We start from the raw sequence: 21570 nt of genomic DNA, 5'->3' as shown, positions 1-21570 counted from the left end.
TAAAAACTAAGTATCCCCACGGAAATGTAAAATGAAGTCTTTGAGCGCTGTGCATTAGTGCAGTACACCAAGGTGACCACTAGGGCTGCGTGGCACACTGACCCTGAACCGCAATGGACACCACAACAGATCTGCTAAGCTGATTTATCTGGGCTGCCAGAGAAGAAGTGAATAATCTTTTCTGTATGAAACAGTCATTAGGGCAGACTCTTTGTTTGATTGTGTATCATATATCAATCTTTTCTTTTACAATTACTTTTTAAAAGTACAGATCAGATATGTTTTTTACCCTTTATTATCATAATTTTACTATTATTATTGTCTTTATTGTAGTCAACAGCCTATTTTAGATATTTTTAACCTTTTAGGTGCCAATTACCCGCATCCTAAATTGTCAAAGAAAGACAGAGTCACTCTCTCTCACACACATTATCCCCCTAAAAAGACCCAGTTTATACTGTAAAAATTACATATTATTAAAATCAATTATTATGATTAATTAATTATATATTTTTACTCATTTGATGGCATTTATAAAATTATTTTTGATTTCTTTTATTCACATTTAATTCACATTTATTTGCATTTTAATGAAATGCATATAATTCTCACATTTGTTCAGTTTATATTTTAATAGGTAATTTCATATCAAAAATGAAACAAAATTTATATTATATTACGTTTTCTTTACTTATTATAGTACTGCATTTATTAATTATGTTTATTTTAGTCATTTTTAATAATTTTACTTTAATAAACACATTGATTTGAACAATTAATTTAGATTGCACAATAGTAATTTCTATTAAATTCTTTTAATTTTTATAATTGTTGAGTATTTTTTGTTCACATTTAATTTATGTAAAGTTCTGTCGGCCTCTATCTACCTATCTATCTATCTATCTATCTATCTATCTATCTATCTATCTATCTATCTATCTATCTGTCTGTCTGTCTGTCTGTCTGTCTGTCTGTCTATCTGTCTATCTGTCTGTCTGTCTGTCTGTCTGTCTGTCTGTCTGTCTATCTGTCTGTCTGTCTGTCTGTCTGTCTGTCTAAATTTATTTGATATAATTTAATGTGTTTTAATGTGTTTTATTTATTCTGCTTATTTTTGAAGCTTTGCAAAACTGATAGAAAAGTCACGAGAGGATGTCATCAAATGTTGGGTTGAAGATCACAGACAAACAACAGACAGGAAACAGGAAATGTTAAAGAGAGATGCAGAAAATAGTGCACAAAAAAGAAAGAAAACAAAACAAACACTTAAAGTAACACTATTTATATCTATGTCATCTGGTAATTTAAGTATGTGCAGGTTTGATACTAATATTTACATTATTTTGGACAGAAACAATTGTTTTATCAAGAGTCTACATGCTGAAAAAAAATAAAGAAAAAACGAATATTGGTTAACACCACAAATATTTCCCAACACTCACTATAGAAACCATTAAAATAGGCTGGTTTTAATGGGTAAATATTGATGGTTTTTATAATTTTTTTAACAGCATAATACATGAAAATATACTTTAGCAATTTATAGTAAATGCTGTGGTGTCTTTGAACCATACTGTAGTAAAGTGTATTACACTATATATATAACACTTTGTTAATGAATACTTCAGCATACTGGAGTTGTAACTAGTCAGCTGATAAACTGTAGTAAATACTTTACTATAGTATGGTTCAAAACCACTATATTATTTTGTTGTGTAAACCATTATAATTTCTGTTTATATCATTTTATTTTTCAGCAGGGGCTGGTAGGAGAAGGGATAAAGCCCCGGCCGGAAGTTAACAAGAATTACTTATATTATTTATTAAATTACCCATAATTGTATTTCATTAACATCTACCCATACCATAACCCTCACAATAATGTAAAAACAGTAAACATACAGAGTATTATTCATATTATTTATTAAATTATCAATTAATTATATTTCATATACATCTACCTATACAACAACTCTCACAATAATGCAAAAACAGTAATTATACAGAGTATTATTCATGTTATTTCTTAAATTATCCATTAAATTGTATTCTATTAATACACATCCCCACCCCTACCCTAAACCCAACCATCACAGTAATGTAAAACAGTAACAATACAGAGTATTATTCAAATTATTTATTCAATTACCCATTAAAATGTACCATAGTAGGGTGTATTAAACTGTATATTTATAACACTTTGTTAATGAATGCTTCAGCATACTGTAAAGTGAGCCAACACACTGTAATAAATACTGTAGTAAATACTTTACTATTGTATGGTTTAAAGCCACTATGGTATTTTGTTGTGTAAACCATTATAACTTCTGTTTCTATCAGTTTTTTTCCAGCAGGGGCTGATAGGAGAAGGGATACAGCCCAGGCTGGAAGTTAACAAGAATTACTTATATTATTTATTATAATTATGCCTTATTTTATTTATTTATTTATTTATTTTTGCCTACACCCTATAATCCCAACGATCACGGTAATGTAAAGACAGTAATTTTATTAAGTATTATTCATATTTTTTACTAACATACACATTAATTATATTTAATAATGTCTACCCATACCATAACCCTCATAATAATGTGAGAACAGTAATTATACAGGGTATTATTCATAAAATTACCCATTAATTGTATTTCATATACATCTACACACACCATAATCCTCGCAATAATTAAAAAACAGTAAATATAGAGTATCATTCATATTAGTTCTTCAAGTATCCATTAAATTGTCTTTAATTAACGTCTACCCCAACCCCTACCGTAAACCCAACCATCACAGTAATGTAAAAACAGTAATAACACAGAGTATTATTCAAATTATTTAATAAATCACCCATTAAAATGTATTTTATTAACGTATACCCCCACCCCAACCCTAAATCTATTCCTCACAGTAATGTAAAAATATTAATTATTGTTTTAAAGTGTCACAAAATAAAAATTTAAATAAAGGCTGAACAGCAATGCCATAAAAGTCCTCTAGATGGCAGACAGTGCACGGACACGGTTTAAACCAGTTAGGACTGGTCAGAACTGCTTGTTTACAGTCTGGTCTTACAGGAAGCCGCCACTAGATGGAGCACTAGAGCTTTTGAGAACGGCCTGGCTAAAATGGCTTTATAAGGTAAATAAAATAGTGACTAAATTAATAACACATATTTATAAGCTTTCAGTTGAATTTTTAATTATAATAACTATACAGCGAATGAAATAGCCCAACTAAAGTTATAATTATGCTTTATTAACCATATTTAGCCATCATGAAATTTAGGTCATTTTGCTCCAATAAATAAATAAACAAACAAGATAGACCTCTTTCACAACCAAATTCACACTCTTTAACTTCAGCTACAGAAAGCAAGATAACATCACAACAAAAAGTTACTTTAAGAAAGTAATTAATTACCAAATTACATCAATATTGCAATTAGATAATACTACATCTGAAAAGTTATTTAATTAGTCAAGATTACTTTACTCAATAATACTTAAAATCTTTATAAATCAAAGAAATTAAACTTTCAATCCTTTAAATATGAATTAAACATGGCCTTTTTAATTAAATCACCTAAAAATTAACATAAATATATTATATAATAAACACACACACACACACACACACACACACACACACACACACACACACACACACACACACACATATATATATATATATATATATATATATATATATATATATATATATATATATATATATATATATATAAACTTAATAATACATATTTGTATTTTACTTAAATTTTACTAACAAATACAATTTTCAGCAGACAAGTCATTTGTTTACTGTAATGTTATTTTAATTTAATAATTTTACTTTGTAATAAATTACACCCAACATTGCATTAGTGCTGAAGATCTCGGGTAATACATGGAGATTGCTAAAAGATAAAACACTTAATATTTCCAATATTTGTTGCGAGTAACTATCTGCATGTTTCATGAACATTACTCAGTGAAATCAGAGAGTGGAAGCAGAAAACAAATGTCAGAAAATAACTACTCTGGCCACCACTGGACAGTTTTTTTTTTTTTCTCATGTGTAAAAGTCCAAATATCTAAACATTAAAACAATATAGTGGCATTGGTCTCACTTTACATTGTGACATTAACTAATATGTACTTACACTGAATTTTTTTATTTAACTACAATGTACTTATTGTTTAAATACATGTATTTACATTGTAATTATGGATTAAATACCTGCATGTAATTACATTAATTAAATGAATCATCCCTTATACCTTAAACCTAAAATGCTGCTTTGCTTTCAGAAATAGTAAGTGAAAGATTTGATAAGTTTTCTTTGCAAAAAGCTAAATTATCTGCCAGTGTGTAAGATAAATAATCCTGTTTTTGGTTTTAATTCATATTATTTTACTTTTGCCACACTGTAATAATATCCACAAATTAGTAATTTTCTTACTACTATTAGTAATTTTCTCAAATTTTTTATTTTTCCCCATTTATTTGCTTTTGAATTGCATTATGGACCTTGATCTTTCTTCCAACAACTTTTATGAACATCTTTAATAGTTTAAAGTGATATACTGTCTGTGTTGGTGATGTGTATACGCTACAAAAGCCTTATTTTACAGGTATTTTACAGACTTATTTCTCTTTATTTGTTATACATTATATTATTTCAAACTACTAAAATATCAATAAAGGTCACTTTGTTAACCTGTAGAGTTGAAGTGGGCTGAGCAGAGATCAACGTCCCATAATGCAATTCACAACCGATAATCAGAAAACACTTGTGAATCACAAAATATGGAAACTGTTAATTAACATATTTCTGAACAGTGCTTTTGGCAAACATTTCAAGTATTTTAAATAACACCTGACTTTATTTTGGCTTTTTATTTCTAAAAACAAACCTATTTTACATGCCTAACTGCTTCTTGATTTAAGAATGTTTGGATATTTGGATTAGAAACAATTAAGACGAAAGCTTTATTTAAGGAACTATGCACTTTGAAGCATACTTTAAGAAATCAGTATTAGACTGAGGATGTGTTGAGTCAGGTTAACTGCTAATATTCATGTAGCTCGAACCCTGCAGCTTGACCTTGATTTAGGGCCATTGTTACGTCCCCTCAATGTTTCCTGCAATCTTTTGTCCTCCGGCTGCATGGTGGCCTGCTGAGGGGAAGACAGATGGAGGAGACAGGACTTCACGTTTGGCCAGGAATAATAGGAGACACACACTAGTGTATTCTCATGCAAAGTGCACAATGGCTCAACGGCTATCAGACTGCCTTGGGAATCTCCATCAAGTGTTTAATGCTGGAGTGATTGAGAGAAACACACCAGCAAGCACAAAAGGCAAACGCGTGAAATGGACGATTTAGACCGTAAGTGTGAGGACTATCTAGAACCATTAAATGGAGATCACATTACACATGCTAAATGCTGGCTAATGAATTTGAAGGGACAGTTCACCCAAAATGTCTTCAGTTATTCACCCTGCACTATAAAAAACGTTGAGTTATTTATTTAACCCAAAGGTTGAGTTAAACATATTTGGTGCTTTGTTGGGTTATTTTGTACCTTTATTAGAATATTTATTAATAACTCATCTAGCTGAGTTAAATATTTGGTGCTTTGTTAGGTTATTTTTAACCTTTATTAAAATATTTATTAATAACTCAACCAGCTGAGTTAAGTATTTGATGCTTTGTTGGGTTATTTTTAACCTTTATTAGAATATTTATTAATAACTCAACCAGCTGAGTTAAATATTTGGTGCTTTGTTGGGTTATTTTGTACCTTTATTAGAATATTTATTAATAACTCATCTAGCTAAGTTAAATATTTGATGCTTTGTTGGGTTATTTTTAACCTTTATTAAAATATTTATTAATAACTCAACCAGCTGAGTTAAATATTTGGTGCTTTGTTGGGTTATTTTTAACCTTTATTAGAATATTTATTAATAACTCAACCAGCTGAGTTAAATATTTGGTGCTTTGTTGGGTTATTTTTTTACCTTTATTAAAATATTTATTAATAACTCAACCAGCTGAGTTAAATATTTGGTGCTTTGTTGGGTTATTTTTAACCTTTATTAGAATATTTATTAATAACTCAACCAGCTGGGTTAAATATTTAAACTTCAACAGTCAGCCGATTTAACTGACCCAAAACAGCTGTATTAATGTGAGCATAATGTTGTTTTTGCATTAAAAAGTTTATTTAAGCTATAACGCAATAATTTAGTTGTTATTATTGTTATTTTTTTATGAAATTACCTCTTGGTGTCATGTTTTTATATCCGATTTACCATGCAAGACCATCTTTTAGAAGCGTTTGGATTTGGTTAAAATGTATTGTACATTGTGGACACTGAGTGAAGCCTGCTGCAGCTGCTGGACAGCCTCTACAGCACACAGAGCTCTATATTCTGCTCCACCAACACAGGATTTTCTGCTTGCACAGTTTATAACCGTCTGCACTTTGTTCTGTTTCTTTATTGTTTGTGATTCTTGATTTATTTTAACAAAAGTGTCTGGAACTAAAATGTAATGGAAATAAAGCATTTTTAATATTTTTGAATACTATATGGTATTTATTTACACAGTAATAATTATAAAATTAATAGTAGTACTAGTAATAGTAACAATAGTAATACCAGAATGGAAAAAATAGCATTTAATCAAAATAACCCATGCATTGGGTTAAATTATATAATCTTCTCTGAGCGGAAAAAGTTTTCCAAGTCAGTCGCTTCTTTTTTCATTGTTCAATCAAATGAAAGCAGAGGTAGGGTTTCTGCTGAGGTGACAGCAGTGTTTGTCTTGTCAAGACGACTTTAGTGACTTTTAAAGAATCTTTAGAATGAAGGAATGACTACTGGTCGCTGTTTTGAGTTATCCAGAGCTATATGACTTCACAAAATCGCGAATATCACAATATTATTAAAGCCTGCATGAAGCGGAGGCTGCAACCATTTTTTTTCTTTATATCAAGATGTAATTCCTAGAAAAACAGAATTTTAAACAGTGAATTAAAAACAGTGGGCGTCGCTTGCTTTTTCTACTGCGAGCTGATTAGATGTAGTAAGGTAGGCATTTCATTAAGAAAGATCTGGCAAAGGGTTTTAGAATAGCTGTTGCAACCTAACAGACTCCTCCTCCTCACCATTTCTGTTTGTTGTCAAAACAGACAGAGGGAGGGGCGTGGTTAAGTATGTTAGTCATGCCAAAGAGCATAGAATCACCAAGAGGCCACACTCTGTTGCTATTTAGGAAACAGCCACTAGATGTCGGTAGTGTCACACGGATGGAAAACCTCAAACACACTGCTTCCTTTTGTGACAACATGGAAAATTCAACAAGCCAGAATCAACAAAAAAGCCAGATTACAGTTTACTAAATTACACTGGGAAAAAGAATAATTTTTGGAGACATGTCCTGTGGTCTGATGAAACTAAGATTGAGCTGTTTCACAATGAAAAAGCGCAATCGGTGTGATCGGCCCCTTATGCTGCATGGGTATTATTGGGAATAGCCAACAATATAGTCTTTTATGTCAAAAATCACTAGGATAGTAAAGATTATCTTCTATGAAGACATTTTGTAAAGTTCCTTCCTTATATATAAATATATATTAAACAATAATTTATTAGTAATGTACATTACTAAAAGCTTCACTTGAACAACTTTAAATAAGATGTTCTCAATATTCAGTTTTTTTTCACCTTCAGATTCCAGATTCCAGATTGTATTTCGACCAACTATTGTTCGGTCCTAACAAATAATACATAAATGGGCAGCTTAGTTATTCAAATTTCAGATGACGTATATATCTTATCCTATTATAGATATTTAGAATCTTTCAAGGTCAAAAAGCACATCCCTCCATCATTATTGTAATTCATACAACTCTCTCATAAATGTGAACAGGGCAATTGCTGGAAGAGAGTCATAATTGTCATTAAGTTATAAAATATTAATAGTTTTCTTGGTAAAAAACAATAACAACATCCATAACAAAACGAAAAAGGTTAAAGGTAACTTATATGATGCATGAATGCACTTTTTTAGAGCTTTGACTTTCACTGTGAATAAACAATGAATTAACATGCTAAATGAGTAGCCCTAAATATATATTTTAAACATATCATCTTTTCTGTTTGTAAAAAGAAGATGCAACATTTCAAAAAGACGGAAAGTAAAAAAAAACAAAACCTGATAGAAATGCCGAAGGTCAAAATGTCTTGCGTATTACAGAGACGTAAGTATTTTCAGATGCCTCAACGTGCATGAGCAAAGTTTGAAAAATGCTAGTATTAACGGTGAGCATTTCAGACAGAAACACATTTTACAAATGTATCTGGATTAGTGTAGACAGACTCAAATAAATCATCTCAAACTACCCTTTAAGCAAGCAGATAACACTTCGCAAACATTGCAGTATTCTTAAGATCAGTATCAATGCTTCTGCGTTGCTCATATAATCAAGTGAAATGAACAGCAATGCTAAAACAAAGCTAAGAAAACACAATAATATGAAGTTCTGGAGTTGATTAGCAATAACAAGCGGGATGTGAGAGAGGTTTAATTGGATCCAGGTGAAGCCGCAAACCCACACGAGCGGGGTCAAGAGTGGACCTGGGGGATTTCAGTCACACAGTGGTTCAAGATGCAGACAACAAATCCTGGGAAAACACTGTCTTCTTGAGTAAAACGCTGTGTAAATCTGAAACGGGAATGGGATAAGTGATAAAAAGGGCACTTATTTGAAACTACTAGTTGACTATCTTAGATTTCGTAAGAGGCAATAAAAGCTTGAGTAATGACTAAGGGATTGGATGGTACTGGTAAACATGATGACATTATTAAGTTATTTTCAGGCATGAAAGCGGGCCAGTCGGTAATATTTCTGAGAGCTGTTAATACATCATTGAACACTCTAAAAAAGGTTTAGCACAGTTCATTTAGAGCCGTATTGACCTGAAGAATCATTGTTATGTTCAAATGATTCTTCATGTGAGTTTGGATATTTACCACCTTTTTGTTTTACAGATTTGTAAGCTTTTCTGGAGCTTTTCTTTGGTCAACTTTTTCTCAACAGGTATATTACATTTATTATTATTTTTTGTAACTTGTTTCATAGCAATCATGTTTCTTCTCTTTTGGTTTTTAGTTTAACAGAACATCAGCTTTTTTAATTGAGGAAGCATCATCTACTTTACTGAGTAAGTAACAGAGATGTTTTATTGCTGATTAGTACTTGTGTTTATGCATAAGAAAACAAAAAACAAACATATAAAAAAATACTACAGTTAAAAAACAAAACGTTACCTGTATTACTTTCTGTCCATTTTTGTCACATATGGTCATCATATGCAGTGCTTCCCACAGGTTTGAAATATACTTGCGGTGGTAGCCGGATTGAAACGCACCGTTTACCCACATCACAGCTACCTATATGCGACAAACAAAACATAATTTCATTGTAAAAATTGTATTTATTGTGACACTGTTACTTTTCAATGGGTTAAAGTAAAAATAAAAAGACTTAAAAAAAGACTGAAATAAAAAAGTAATACTTGTATGCTATTCAGGAGCCATGTGCACCCAGGCTGATCTCACGAGAAAACGTAAGCATTTTACGTTTTGCCAGTTTAGTGGCTAATTCGTACGAATTTGTACGAGTTCAGTTGTACGAAATTGTACGATTTTAAAAAGGAGGCATGGCACCCAACCCCACCCCTAACCCAACCGTCATTGGGGGATGAGCAAATCATACTAAATTGTACACATTAGATCGTACGAATTCGTACGAATTAGCCACTAAATCAAAAAGTTACAAATTGCTGTGAGATTCTGTTGGTGCACCCACTGACAGGCTTCTCTCTCTCATTCAAGTTCAAAGCAAACTTAAATGCAAAAGCTTTTAAGATATGTATATAAAATAGCCTAAGTAATATATTAACATCATCAAATTAATAAAATATACAGCAAATGAGAAATAAATTACAGAAAAAGGAATAAAAACAGTAAATTTCTCTAAAAATGATCATAATTGCAAGAATAAAACAGGTAGAGTTTTTTAAAAATAAGGCAAATGCATTGATTAACCATTACTAATGGTGTACATATATTTTGCAGCCAGTTTAGATGTCATTTCGTCCTCTCCGAATATATAGTGGTGTTTTTCTGAGTCGTTTAGATCAATTAATCTATTAATTACTTTTTAATCGCAGCTGTGCGTGCGCTGTCAGCTGTGAAAACAGGCGGAAAGTAGTCTTTAATAAAATAATATGCAAGCTTTAGAAAGCAAAAACAAAAGTTGAATTCCGGGCATTTTAGGAGATTTAAAAAGCTGGGCCAGACGAATTTTTTAAGTCCCAAAAATGACTTACAGTCTGTGCGTCTGAAGAGCATGTAAAACTGTTTACACGATCGTTAATAGGTCTCGTGGGCACAGAACTAAATGGGCAAACGAGAGAAGATTTTCCACTACATAATTGATTGCTGATTGGGCGCAAAAGTGTAAAAGGATGTTAATAATAGTAAAAAAAAAGTGTCACTAAATATACTTGGGCGGCTGTTAATATACCTGGGTAGCCCGCCCAAGTAAAGTCTATCTGTGGGAAGCCCTGATACGTAACAAAAATGTTAACATTTAAAACATTTTTTACTTTAAAATAAATGGAAGAGACACATAGTACCCTCGAAAAAAGTTTTGCTTATTGTTCAAACTACTTTTTAAAAATAAGGTGAAGCAACACAAATCTGAGATTTTTGGGACAACTTATTTGTTTTATGTTTATATATATATATATATATATATATATATATATATATATATATATATATATATATATATATATAACTACATATATTTATAAAACAATTAAATTAACTGATATGTGTTGAGACACAATTGTGTAGAACACTGCATTTTTTACATTAACTAATTTGTGTATTTCAGATGCTGTGAAATCTGATATCACCTGAAGAGAGAAAATACCACTCAATTTGACCAAAAAATACACTAATAATGAAGCATCATATAATAATCATCATAATAATGACATTATAGAGGGTTGTGAAAACGTTACACAACTTAGCCTTTAACACGCATACAGTTGTTTTATTTAAACTAGAATAAAGGCAGTTTTTAATAATAATAATAAAAAACAACACATTTTAAGGTTAAAATTATAAGCCCCTTTAGGCGAAATAATTTTTTTGTGATAAAGAACAAACGTTCGAGGTTACTAAAGTAACCCTTCGTTCCCCGAGGAGGGGAACTTCAGCACTATAAGTGGATTTGATTGTAAAATCCACGCATTGGGAGGTTCGGTTCAGAAGCTACTCATCTGAAAGAGTATTGAACGGGCCAATTAAGAATGAATTGGCAGCGCAAGCCTGCGCAGGTGAGCGGCATAAGCAATCAACTGAGTATATAAGCTCACCTGGCGCCAGCAGACGCTATCCTTTTTAAGCTGAAGAGACTTTCAACAGCTAAGGGACAGTCGTTATGGCGACGGAGTATAGTGCTTCCGTTCCCCTCCTCGGGGAACGAAGGGTTACTTTAGTAACCTCGAACGTTCCCCTTCGGGGGGAACTTCAGCACTATAAGTGGATTTGATTGTAAAATCCACGCATTGGGAGCCCATTGAAAGCGCCATAATGACTGCACCTTACCAACACCCCCGATGAGGAGATAGTCAAGCAAGCGTGACACACCCACATCATGGGGGGCGCGGTCCTCCAACGTGTCCCTGGCCCTAATTTATCTTACTTCAACAGAAGTTTTACGGATTTATATATATTTTTTGGGAAGTCGTGAGCATCTAGATAATTCTAGGAAAATACGACAGTACGTTGGGAAGCGTGCAATCCCGATAGGGAGGACGCTGCGGAGGCCATCCGTTACCCAAGGGGGGATAGATGGCAGAATTACATATGGACTAGCCCTAAAAAGGGGGAGTAAGCATAGCAAAAGAGTGGTTAGCGGGGAGGGAAGACACGGGTCCGCCCAGGGGGGGGACTTAACCGTGGCGGAATAAGCATATGGGATCGCCTAGTGGGGATCACTCATAGCAGGCACCTTTACCCAAAACGCGGGCTGACCAGCGGGCAGACCTACAACGTAGTGGGCCAGCAAGTGACTCCTCCGCTGAGTCAGTGCTGGGGGCCACGGAGGAATCTGCAGGGCTCACCTGACGGGGAACTTTACTGATAGATAAAAAGGCGCACGTATCTCCGTGTTAGGGAAAATGGCGCAGCAAGCGTGTTTCAACACCCTACCGAATTGTTTCCTCAATCACCAAGGGTTACCTAATACCCTTGAGGAAACCGGCTCCACTCGCAGATTGTAAAACCTTGCAAATGTGTTGGGTGTTACCCAGCCCGCAGCTCTACAGATGTCTGTTAGAGGGGCGCCGCGTGCGCGCGCTCGAGAGGATGCGAAGCTCCGAGTGGAGTGCGCACGCGCTCTCGGGGGACGCGGCTCATCTCGGCTCTGATAGTGAAAGAAAGGCATCCACAATCTAGTGGGAAATTATTTCGGTACGGCACTTCCCTGCTGCCGACCGCTATAACAGACGAAGAGCTGCTCAGATGATCTAAACTCTGAGTGCGGTCCGGATAATACGCAAAACGCGAACTGGACAATAAGAAGGGCTGGGTCTGCCTCCTCCGAGGGCAGCGCTTGCAGGCTCACTACCTCGTATTAAAACGGAGTGGTAGGAACCTTGGGCACATATCGCGGGCGGGGTCTCAGGACGTGAGAGAAGCCAGCCCAATTACAGGCACGAGTCACTGACCGAAAAATGCCTCCGGGTCCCCGACCCTCTAATCGATATCAACGCGACCAGCAGAGCTGTCTTCAGGGACAGAAAAATACTGAGTCGAGGATCGAAGGGATCTGATAGCGAGGGCGAGATCCTAAGAGGGCATGAGAGGGGGCGGGGTGGATTAATTCGCTTAACGCCCCTGAGGAACCGGATGATGAGGTTATGCGTTCCCACGGTGCTGCCAGCCACCGCGTTATAAGAGCGGAGATGGCAGCCACGTAACCTTGAGTGTGGAGGGCGACAGCCTGCTCTCCAACTTCTCTCGGCGTAAAGAAAGCACAACGCTGATCTGGCAAATTACGGGGGTCTTCTCAGCGAGAGACACACCATTCAGTGAATAGACTCCACGTCAGGGCATAGGCGGGCTCGGGGAGGGGGCTCTAGCCCGAGTGACGGTATTAGCCACCGCAATCGGAGGTTACCTAAGTCTTCCTCGCGTCTAAAAATCTCTTCAAAGATCGGCGAGGGTGCCAGGTGGTGCCCTGTCCCTGAGAGAGTAGGTGCTCTCTCGAAGGGACTGCCAGGGGAGGGCTATCGCGAGGGAGAGCTCTGACATCCAGGTCCGGTTGAGCCAGAGGGGCGCAACCAGCAACCTGTTCCTCGTCCTCCCTGACCTTGCACAGTAACTGCGCGAGCAGGCTCACTGGGGGAAACGCGTATTTGCGCGTGCCCCGAGGCCAGCTGTAAGCCAGTGCATCCGTGCCGAGAGCACTCGGTCAGGAAAAAAACAACTGGCAATGAGCGATCTCGGGGGAAGCAACAGATCGATCTGGGCTTCCCCGAATCGCGCCCATATCAGCTGAACAGACTCGGGGTGGAGTCTCCATCCTCCAGGACGCAAGGCTGCCGTGAGAGCGCATCGGCTGCACGGTTGAGCTTGCCTGAATATGAATGGCGTGCAGCGATTTCAGCCGCGGATGACTCCAGAGGAGCAGACGGCGGGCGAGCTGAGACATGCGGCGAGAGCGCATACCCCCTATACGGCTGATATACGCCACCGCCGCCGTACTGTCCGTCCTGACCAGCACGTGTTGCCGCTCCAGCACCGGAAAAAAACGGTGGAGAGCGAGGAACACTGCCAACAGCTCCAGGCGATATGCCAATGCAACTGGGTACCTTTCCACAGGTCCGCAGCCGCATGCCCGCAACGCACAGCCCCCCAGCCCGTGTTGGAAGTGTCTGCTGAAACGACAACAAGACTGGACGCCTGTTCTAGAGACACCCAGGCCTGTAGGAACGAGGGGTCGCTCCAAGGGCTGAGGGCGCGGCGACACAGCGCAGTAACAGAGACTCGGTGTGCGCGCGCGTGCCATGCGCGTCTGGGGACTCGATCGTGAAGCCAGTGCTGAAGTGGTCTCATATAGAATAATCCGAGCGGCATGAAGCGGCTGCGGATGCCATATGCCCCAGGAGCCTCTGAAATAGTTTCAGTGGGACCACTATTTTACTGTCGAGCTCTCTCAGACAGTACAGCATCAGCTGAGCGCGCTCTCCGGAGAGGCGCGCTGCCATGGTGACCGAGTCCAGCTCCAGCCCGAGAGAAGAGATCCTCTGCACGGGGGCGAGTTTGCTCTTTTCTCGGTTGACCTGAAACCCCCACAGGTGGAAGTGCCAGAGCACTTTGTCTCTGTGCATAATCAACTGCTCCGAGAGAGGGCAAAAATCAGCCAGTCGTAAAGAAATTGAGTATGCAGATGCCCGCGAGCCGAAGGGGCGCTGAGGCACCCTCCACGGGCTTGGTGAGGACCCGCGGAGACAGAGAGAGCCCGAAGGGGAGGGCTTTGTATTGCCAAGCTCGACCTTCAAACGCAAACCGCAGAAACTGTCGGTGGCGAGGAAGAGTGGAGACATGGAAATACGCGTCCATCAGGTCTAATGCTGCAGACCAACCCAGAGGACGAACGCACCGGAGGATGCGCTTCTGCGTGAGCATTCTGAACGGCCGCTTGTGCAGGCAGCGGTTCAAAACGCGCAGATCTAGGATTGGCCATGACCCACCGCTCTTTTTGGGCACGATGAAGCGTGGGCTGTAAAACCCGCTCTCCATCTCGGCTGGAGGGAGCGGCTCGATTGCATCCTTCGCCAGGAGGACAGCAATCTCCTCTCGCAAGACAGGGGCGGACAGGGGGCTGACCCTGGTGAATACACACCCGTGACTTGGGGGGCCGTTTCGCGAACTGAATCGCATAGCCGAGTCTGATTGTGCGTATGAGCCACCGCGAAGAGCTGGCCCGCGCTAACCAGGCAGGCAGAGCTCTCGCTAATGGACTCATCGCTACAATCGCTGACGTACCAGCAGTGGGGCAGCGCGGAGTGGGTGTGCTGATCCGGGAAGCTCGCGGGTCCCACGGAAAAGCTGGAGGTGAGATATTTGCTCACTCCAAACCCGAGCTCCGGAGGGGAGGCTCGAGGGGTGGGAGAAAGGAGACCGTCCTCCCAGCGCTCGTGAGCCACTGGCGAAATGCACCGAATCTGCAAGCTAGAAAGCATAGCGTCCCAGACTGGCAGATTTCGGGCTGTCACATCTGGGGAAGTGAAAAGTGCCCTTTCATAATGTTTTCATGGCATTTAAAAAGTGCCGTTGGAAATGGGGCCCCGCCCTCCAGCGGGGAAAGAGCAAGTTCCCTCTTCTCCAGATGGCCTGTCCCAGGGGCGCTTCGCGGTCCGTTGCCGGACTTAGCGGCGTTCTGGGCAGGGGGGCTGCCTGCTTCCGAGGTGCCCGACGCGCTCGCTTCGCCGGAGGCGTGTGTGGGGGCGGAGCAGCTCTCGTAGGCGGGCGCCTTCGGCGAGGAGCAGGTATGAATGGCACGGCGGGCGGAGCGGGCTACGGACCGCCGATAAGACATCACCCACCAACTGCTCTCTCACCGCCTTGAATTCCTGGGTGAATTCACAGACAGTGTCGCCGAACCTGGCTGGGGATATGGGGAAGTCAAGAAAGCGGACTTTGTCGACTTTGCGCATATCAGCCAGGGGTGGCGCTCCTGGACCACTAATGTGGACATCGTCCTCCCCAACGCACACGCAGCGGACTCAGTAGTCCGAAGAGCTAAGTCGGCGGCGGTGCGAAGCTCGTAAGCCTGGGTTGGACCCACCCTCGTGCAGCTCGGCCAGCGCCTGCGCTTGGTAGCGATGGTAGGTGGCTATCGCATGCAAGGCGGAAGCAGCCTGGCCCGCAGCTATGTAAGCTCTAGCTCCGAGGGAGGTAGATAACTTACAGGCTTTGCATGGGAGACGAGGCGGACCCCGCCAAGAAGAGGCGCCGCGCGGATTTACCGCCATCGCGCACTCAACCTGAGGAATCGCCACATACCCCCTGGCTGTTTCACCGTCAAGAGTGGTTAGGGTGGAGGAACACGCAGCACGAGCAGAAAAAAGTGCTTTACAAGACCGCGTGAGCCTACTGTGCACCTCCGGGAAGAAGGGAACGCCCCTCTAGTCGGTCCGGCCGCGGAGCTGGGGGATAAACCATCTCCAACCCACGGCCGAAGCAGCCCGGGAAAGCACGGCTAACATGTCCGTTTCAGGATCCGTAGTGACAGCGCTCACCAGCCCGAAGGGGGCGAGCGGGTCTGGATCATCATCGGACAATGAAAGCCCACCCTCCGATGCCGCGGTGGACATCTGGTCTCCGGTGTCATCGGGCGTAAGGGCCACCATCTGTTAGACGGATCGCTTCCCCCGCCCGAAGCTTGGATGGAGCGCTTAGAGGAGCGGGAGGTCCGCGGGCCCGTGGGCGACGGATTATCTCTCGCTGAAACCCTCAGATCTGCCCGAGTGCCCGCTGCAGAGCAGGGGACAACTGGGGTGGTTCGCCCTTTGCAAAGGCTAACCGCGATCTTGCGCAACAGTCATGGCATCGCAATGACGACATGAACTGCCCGCGAGCAGCGCATTAACATGCTGGACCCCCAGACATGTAACGCAGTGCCCGCGCCCATCATCCGAGGACAGGAAACCACCGCATCCAGAAACGCACAGTCGGAGCGCCGTCCTGATAAGGACGTGCTGCACGACTGTGTTGCTCTTTCTGTGAAGTTTGCAATTTTATACGCACCGCTCTGGAGGACCGGACCCAAAGAACGCCAGGCAAGGGAGAACCCCAGCTCGACCGTCTGCCACTGCGTGTACACACTCTGGACCGGGAGAATGCTCTCGTTCGCTCAGAATCGCTGGTCACAGCAGGAGGAACCCTCATCGACTCGATCAGAAAGTCTCTGAAGCGAAAAGGATAGCGTCTGCTGGCGCCAGGTGAGCTTATATACTCAGTTGATTGCTTATGCCGCTCACCTGCGCAGGCTTGCGCTGCCAATTCATTCTTAATTGGCCCGTTCAATACTCTTTCAGACGAGTAGCTTCTGAACCGAACCTCCCAATGCGTGGATTTTACAATCAAATCCACTTATAGTGCTGAAGTTCCCCCCGAAGGGGAACCATCATTATACAATAACTTGCCTAATTCCCCTAACCTGCCTAGTTAACCTAATTAACCAGGTTAAGCCTTTAAATGTCCCTTTAAGCTGTATAGAAATGTCTTAAAAAATATCTAGTCAAAAATTATTTACTGTCATCATGGCAAAGATAAAATAAATCAGTGATTAGAGATGAGTTATTGTTTAGAAATGTGTTTAAAAAAACTTTTCTCCATAAACAGAAATTAGGAAAGAAAATAAACAGGAGGCTAATAATTCAGGTTGACTAATAATTCTGACTTGAACTGTATATCCTGTTTCTGATATTCAATCATGTTCAGGGTCAACTGTAATTTTTGCAACCCAGGATCATTATTGATACGTACCCCTACACACATTTCTGAAGAGTACAAAATATGTAACAGAAGGTCATTTTTTGCAGTTTTTTGTTTATCGCAAATCCACTAGAGGCCGCTGTGTATGCTTTTTCAGATCTCTACCATTCGTACCTGCTCTTCTCATGTAAATCCACCAGAGGCCACGACTGACTGATCAACTACCCCCCCCCACCCTATTTCTTACTTGATTATTTTCATTTTTGTATATATTTTTTTTGTTTCACCTGTTTTCTGGAACGTTCTTTGCCAGCTTCGAACCCCTTTGGTCCCCTCTAACCTCATCGTTCTACTCTGTTCTGCACCTCAAGTCTGCCGATGTACGCAGCGAGCAGAAAAACTGGGAAAACTGGTAACAGTAAAAGCCTGTATTGCTCTTATTGCTAATGTCAAAATATGTAACTCTGGACCACAAAACAAGTCTTATGTTGCATGGGTATAGTTGCAGGAAAAGTCAAAAATACATTGCATACATTTTTCGTTTAAGCCAAAAATGACTAGATTATTAAGTACAGATCATGTTTCATGAAGACATTTAGGTAAAGTTTCTTTATAAAAATATCAAAACACTTTTTTATAGATATATGCATTGCTAAGAGCTTTATTTGGCCAACTGTAAAGGTGATTTTGTACATTTTAATTGAAAAAAAGATTCCAGATTTCATTTATTTTTCTTCAGCTAAGTTCCTTTATTCATGAGGGGTCGCCACAGCGGAATAACCCCGCCAACTTATCCAGCACATGTTTTACACAGGGAATGCCCTTCCAGCTGCAACCCAACACTGAGAAACACCCATACACTCTCACATTCACACTCATGAACTATGGGCAATTTAGTATATTTAGTTCACCTATAGCGCATGTGTTTGGACTGTGGGGAAAACAGGAGCACCTGGAGGAAACCCACGCCAACACGGGGAGAACATGCAAACTTCATACAGAATTGCCGACTGGCCCAGCCGGGACTTGAACCAGCCACCTTCTTGCTGTAAGGCGACAGAGCTAACCACTGAGCCACCATGCCACCCATTCAAATAGTTGTATCCCAGCCAAATATTGTCCTATCTTATTTTAAAAGCGTACCAGGCTTCAAATGATGTCCACAAATTTACCTTTTGTAATCCAGGTTAACATGTTAATAACATGAAATACATTTATAGCACTTGCAAACCATGGCTCTACTTATGGAATCATATATGAAAAGCATTCTGCTATTGTCACAAGCCAAACAACCCCAGCTTGGTACTGTTTATGTGCTTCAGCCAAAATGAAAGATTTACTTCAGTTGTGGATGAGCATATGAAGAGAAGGAGTTTGATCACACATAAACAGCTTCAAAAGCGCTGCGTTAACAAAAGGTTTATTTATGTATATGTCTCAATACATCACCGTCCTCACACCCTCAGAATAACATGTAAAGGCTCGTGAGGGTGTGTTTCTGAGTGGTTTAGAGAGGTTATGAATACAGCTTGGGCCAAACTGGGTGTATAGTACAATTCCTGACACTTGGTCTATGTTTTGTTCTTGGAGGATACATTTGAGGAATGCTAAAGAAAAGCACAAACCTAATCTGTATGAAAGACTGCTTTGAACACTTAAAAGAAGAATAAAAAGACTGGAAAATGTGATTGATTTTTGGAAAATGTTTGTGTAGTTAATTAAAGATCATTTTTCAGCAGCTCAAATTTTTGCATGTCGCTTTTCTGGCAACAACAGCCGTTTTCCAGTAATTAGTGGCACAGCGCAGACAAATGCAGTATCGCTGTTTATATACAACTTCAATGCTTATCAAACTCTTTCCATGCGTTCGCTGTCATGCGTTGCGCTTGAAAGTCTGATTTATTTTATTGAAACGGCTGATCCTAAATGGGTCACTCGCTCTTGTTTGTAATGTTGGCACGGCAGACTGAATCTAGTGAATGAGTTCTTTCAGATATTGTCGTAATGAAGTTTAGCATTACAAATCAGTGTCACAATTTGTCTCTACTCTGCAAAAAATGCTTTTCTTGCTTAGATTTTTTGTCTAAATATCTAAAATTTCTTATATCAAGAAGCATTTTCTAAACAAGCAAAACATATTGTCTTGTTTTGAGAAATAATATGCCAAAATTAAGTGAGTTTTTCCTTAAAACAAGCAAAATAATCTGCCAATGGGGTAAGCAAAATAGTCTTGTTTTTTCTATTGATGTAAGATTATTTTGCTTACCCCATTGGCAGATTATTTTGCTTGTTTTAAGGAAAAAATCACTTAATATTGGCATATTATTTCTCAAAACAAGACAATATGTTTTGCTTGTCTAGAAAACTCTTCTTGATTTAGGAATTTTTAGACATTTGGACTAGAAACAAGACAAAAAATCTAAGTAAAAAAATAATTTTTTGCAGTGTATATAGTACTATTCTGGGATGCAGATCAAATTTAAATGTTTTGAAGTATTAGATGCATTTAATCTGAAAGATTGGAGGAAAGAAATGTAAAAGTACATGCAAAACAACTAATCAACAATTTCATTGACAAAAATGAAAAAATAGATTACATTGCATGGATGTTAAATAAGGATAAAGCATTACAGACATGTTGAAATAAAAGAAAGATTGAAATACAAGGGAAAACGTTTGGTGAAGTCATACGTTTCTTAAAGCAAATGGGGAAAAATTTATAAACATTTTCATCAATAAAATAAACTAATATTTAAAATAAAAAAATTCTAACACGATTAACATAGGCTGCAGTGGCGCAGTGGTTAGCACTGTCACCTCACAGCAAGAAGGTCGCTGGTTCAAGCCTCGGTTGGGTCAGTTCGCATTACTGTGTGGAGTTTGCATGTTCTCCCTGTTGGCGTGGGTTTCCTCCGGGTGCTCCGATTTCCCTTACAGCCCAAACACATGTGCTATATGAAAACTGAATAAATTAAATTGGCTGCAGTGTATGAGTGAATGTGAGAATGTATGGATGTTTTCTAGTACTGGGTTGCAGCTGAAAGGGCATGCTTCAACATGATAAAAATAGATAAACACATTTTTACATAAAAATAATGATTGGATTACAATATTCTAAAATAATAATGATAATAATAATAATAATAATAATAATAATAATTCAATCATAAATTATCCAATTTGTTTTTATTTGTATTAATCAATTTGTATTTTATTAAATTAAATAAATTAAAATAAATATGTATTATATTTTTAAAGTACTTTAAAATAAATAAACTGATTAAATTAATAACTTGATTTGGTTAAAAAAAGGTAAAGTAGCTTTAAATAAATAAATAAAATTAAGTTTAAAATAAATGAGAATAAATTTAAATGAGGCGTCATGGTGACGCAGTGGGTAGCAAGATTGCCTTACAGCAAGAAAGTCGCTGGTTCTAGCCTCGCCTGGGTCAGTTGGCATTTCTGTATAAAGGAGTTTGCATGTTCTGCCCGTGTTCATGTGGGTTTCCTCCTGGTGCTCCAGTTTCCCCCATGAGTCCAAAGACATGTGTAGGGTAACATGTACAGTATATATGGTATAACATGGTTAATTGGGTAAACTAAATTGTCCGTAGTGAGTGTGAATGAGTGTATATGGATGTTTCCATGTTTATAAGGGTTTGATTATTGATGGGTTGTTGCTGCAAGGGCATCCACGGCATAAAACATACGATCGATAAGTTGGTGGTTCAGTCCTTTGTGGCGACCCCAGATTAATAAAGGGACCAAGCCGAAAAGAAAATGAATGAATGAATGATATTAAAATAAAAAAATTAATTTGAATAAAAACACAGTAAAGTAGTTTAAAATAAATAAATACAAGTTAGAGTAAAATAAATTATAATTAAGTAACTCAAATACAGTACTAATAAGCAAAGATGTAATAGAATATAATTTATTTTTCACATTTATTAAATATATATAAAAACAC

The 21570-nt window shown here is 39.0% G+C and overlaps 1 protein-coding gene and 1 long non-coding RNA gene across 9 annotated transcripts in view; one reads left to right on the top strand and one right to left on the bottom strand.

Moving 5' to 3' along the window:
• Window positions 1–21570, top strand: part of trioa (trio Rho guanine nucleotide exchange factor a) — a 573337-nt gene that overhangs the window by 31451 nt on the left and 520316 nt on the right. The window lies entirely within an intron of this gene.
• Window positions 7001–21570, bottom strand: part of LOC147832648 (uncharacterized) — an 86553-nt gene continuing 71983 nt past the window's right edge. For 3 of the 8 annotated variants that reach the window (XR_015945430.1, XR_015945427.1, XR_015945432.1), the window contains 2 exons: window positions 9345–9463; window positions 8054–8739 (listed from right to left, as the gene is read on the bottom strand). This is a non-coding gene — a long non-coding RNA (uncharacterized LOC147832648). Of the gene's footprint in view, window positions 8740–9344; window positions 9464–17887; window positions 18010–21570 lie in introns of those variants that run through there. The other 5 variants (XR_015945433.1, XR_015945434.1, XR_015945426.1 and 2 more) reach the window with 5 other exon arrangements.

This window comes from Danio rerio, chromosome 19 (genome assembly GCF_052040795.2).
Source record: "Danio rerio strain M-AB ecotype USA chromosome 19, GRCz13ab, whole genome shotgun sequence".
Lineage (NCBI taxonomy): Eukaryota > Metazoa > Chordata > Actinopteri > Cypriniformes > Danionidae > Danio > Danio rerio.
Note: the sequence above shows the minus strand (reverse complement) of the source record. Positions and strands in the feature narration are given on the sequence as shown.